The sequence below is a fragment of the Chrysochloris asiatica genome, unplaced genomic scaffold (genome assembly GCF_000296735.1).
Source record: "Chrysochloris asiatica unplaced genomic scaffold, ChrAsi1.0 scaffold00184, whole genome shotgun sequence".
Lineage (NCBI taxonomy): Eukaryota > Metazoa > Chordata > Mammalia > Afrosoricida > Chrysochloridae > Chrysochloris > Chrysochloris asiatica.
The window spans coordinates 1,573,114-1,576,673 of NW_006408702.1; the positions used below are offsets into that span (position 1 = coordinate 1,573,114).

The window sequence follows — 3,560 nt, forward strand, 5'->3', positions numbered from 1 at the left end:
TCTGCTCCCATAAAGATTTACAGCCTCGAAAACCCTGTACAGGGTCGCTATGGGTCGGAACCGACTCGACGGCACTTAACAACAACAACAAGTATACTCTGCACCACTCGTGTTTGAAGTCACTGCAGTGACTTGTGTGTTGCTGTGCTACCGGAAGTGATGTCAGCAGCATTTCAAATACCAGCAGGGTCACCCAGAGTGACCATGTAATCAGCAGAGTTTCAAAGACTAGAAAGAAAGGCTTAGTGATCTATTTACAAAAATGAGTCACTAGAAACCCTACTGATAACATCATTCGATGGTCCAACATAGAGATAGAAGATGGTCCCCTAAATTTTTAGGCATTCAAAATGCAGTGCCCACAACAACGAACTCAAACATCCACATGATCAAGAAGACGTCAGAACTAGGCCAACCTTATTCTGTTGTATATTGGCTCATCATGAGTTGAAGGCCCACTCATCTGTCAGTTTGTAGTTCTCTAGTAGCTTGGGCATTGTGATGATGCTGCCATGCTGCTGGTGTTTCAAATACCAACAGGGTTACCCATGGTGACCAAATTTCAGTGGAGAATCCAAACTAAGGTGAAGGAACAGGTGGTCCACTTCTGAAGGATTAGCCCCCTGAAGATCTTATGATGCATCAGAACATCGTCTGATACAGTGCCAGAAGATGAGCCCCCCTCAGGCACTCAAAGTATGGCTGGGAAAGAGGTGCTTCCTCAAAGTAGTCTCAACCTTAATGACATGGATGTAGCAAAGTTTTGGGGACCTTCATTTGCTGATGGGGCACAACTCAAAATGAAAAGAAACAGCTGCAAACATCCATTAACAATCACAATGCAGAATGAATCTAGGAATATTGGAGAACATTAAAAATGACATGGAACAGGTAAAGATCAATATACTAGGTATTAGTGAGGTGTAATGGACAGGAATTAGCCATTCTGAGTTGGACAATCATATGGCTTATTATGTTGCAATAACAAATTAAAGAGAAATGGCATTGTATTCATCATCAAGAAGAATATTTCAAGATCTTGAAACACAAGGCTGTCTGTGATAGGATAGTATCTATATGCCTAAAAGGAAGACCAGTTCATACCACTATTATTCAAATTCACACACCAACTACTAAAGCCAATGATGAAGAAATTGAAGAATTCTACCAACTTCTTCAGTTGGAAACAGAGTAAACATGCAATCACGATGCACTGAAAATTACATGTGAATGTGAAAGTTGGAAATGAAGAGGAGAGATTCATAGTTGGAAACTATGACTTTGCTGACTGAAATGGTGGTGGTGTTGTTGTTAGGTGCCAACTCATAGCGACCCTATGGACAACAGAGCGAACCACTGCCTGGTCCTGAACCAACAATGAGCCTATTGCTGCTGCCACTGTGCCAATCCTTCTTGTTGGTGGTCTCCCTCTTTATTGCTGACCCTCCACTTTACCAAGCATCATGTCCTTCTCCAGATACTGGTCCCTCTCGTAGCATGTCTGAAGTATGAGAGATGAAGTCTGGCCATCTTGGCTTCTAAGGAACATTTTGGTTGCATTTCTTCCAAGACAGATTTGTTCATTCTTATGGCAGTCCATGGTACTTTCAATATTCTCTTCCAACACCAAAACTCACATGTATCAGTTCTTCTGTGGTCTTCTTTATTCATTGTCTGACTTCCACATACCTATGAGGCTACTGAAAATACTATGGCTTGCATCAGTTGCACTGTAGTCCTCAAACTGACATCTTTGCTCTTGAACACTTTAAAGTGGTCTTGTGTAGATTTACCTAATGTAAGACTTTCTTGACTGCTGCTTCCATGAGTGTTGATAGTGGATCCAAGAATAATGAACTATTTGACAACTTCAATTTTTTCTCTATTTATGCTATTTACTGGTCCAGAGGTGAGGATTTTTTGTTTTCTTTACACTGAGGTGCAACCTATATCAGAGGTTGTGGTCTTTGATCTTCATCAGTAATTATTTTAAGTCCTGTTCATTTTCAGGAAGAAAGGTTGTATCAACTGCATACTTCAGGTTGTTAATGAGATTTCCTTCAATCCTGATGCCACGTTCTTCTTCATATAATCCAGTTTCTCTGATTATTTGCTCACCATATAGACTGAATAAGTATGGTGAACACACAGAACCCTGGTACACACCTTTCCAGATTTTAAAACAATGCAGTGCCCCTTTGTTCTGTTCTGTTTTGCCTTTTGGTTTACATAAAGGTTCCTCATGAGCACAGTTTAGTGTTCTGGAATAGTCATTCACCACAATGTTGTCCATAGCTTGTCATGATCCACACAGTCAAAAGCCTTTGCATAGTTAATCAAAAAGAGGTAAACATCTTTCTGGCATTCTCTGCTTTCAGCCAAGAGCCATCTAACATCAGCAATGATATCCCTTGAAACACGTCCTCATCTGAATCCAGCTTGAAACTTTGGCAATGCCTTGTCAATGTACTGTTTCAGCCATTTAAAAATTATCTTTAGAAAAATTTACTTGCATGTGATATTAAGGATATTGTTCAATGATTTTCTCATTCCATTGGGTCAATTCTCTTTGAAATGGACAGTTCCATTCCATTCCAAAGTTGGCAATTCTATTTCAAAGTTGGTCAGGTAGCTATCTTCCAAATTTCTTGGCATGAGTGAATGCCTCTAGTGCTGCATCAGTTTGCTGAAAGATTTCAATTTGTATTCCATCCATTTCTGGAGCCTTGTTATTTGCCAAAGCCTTCAGTGTCATTGGCTCTTGATGATCTGTTACTTCTAGAAATGGTTGAACATTGGCCTTTTCTTTTTGGTACAGTGACTCTGTATTCCTTACATCTTCTTTTGATGCTTTCTGCACCATTCAGTCTTGTGTCCATAGAATCCTTCAGGATTTCAAGTCAAGTCTTGATTTATTTCCTCAGATCTTTCAGCTTGAGAAATGCTGAGCATGTTCTTCCCTTTTGGTTTTCTAACTACAGGTCTTTGCACATCTCATTATAATATTTGACTTTATCTTCTCGAGCTACCCTTTGAAATTTTCTGTTCAGCTTGTTCACCTCTTCATTTCTTCCATTTTATCTTCGAAGCAGCGAGATCTTTGAAGCAGTGAGGTCTAACAACTACACAACCAGGCCTTGCTCCTTCAAGATGGTGGATCGGGTAGACGTGTAGTGAGGAGCTCCGGTCAACAACACGGAACACCAAGCCAAGAGGGCTCACGAGATAGTGTTGGAACTCTGAAACAAATATAAAGGTATGTTTGGAGGACCGGAGGGTTTACAGCTAGGGAATTTGAAGGGAATCCATAAATCCATTGTATTCTGGATCAAGATACTCAGTTGTTCCAGGAGCCGCCATCTTGGGAGAGAACATCTTGATTGTATCAGGATTGATAGTATCAGGAGAGAACATCTTGATTGTATCTTGATTATATCAGGATTGTATCAGGATTGACAAAGAAATGTAAAGTGACAGTATCAACATAAAACCAAACGGCCACCACTCGTCTGTCGTGCTCTGGTGGCTTGAGTTTCTGTGATTCTGAGGGCTATGCCACC

At 40.4% G+C, this 3,560-nt stretch overlaps 1 protein-coding gene across 1 annotated transcript in view; it reads right to left on the reverse strand.

Moving 5' to 3' along the window:
• ADAMTS17 (ADAM metallopeptidase with thrombospondin type 1 motif, 17) overlaps positions 1-3,560 on the reverse strand; it is a 744,430-nt gene that overhangs the window by 245,839 nt on the left and 495,031 nt on the right. The window lies entirely within an intron of this gene.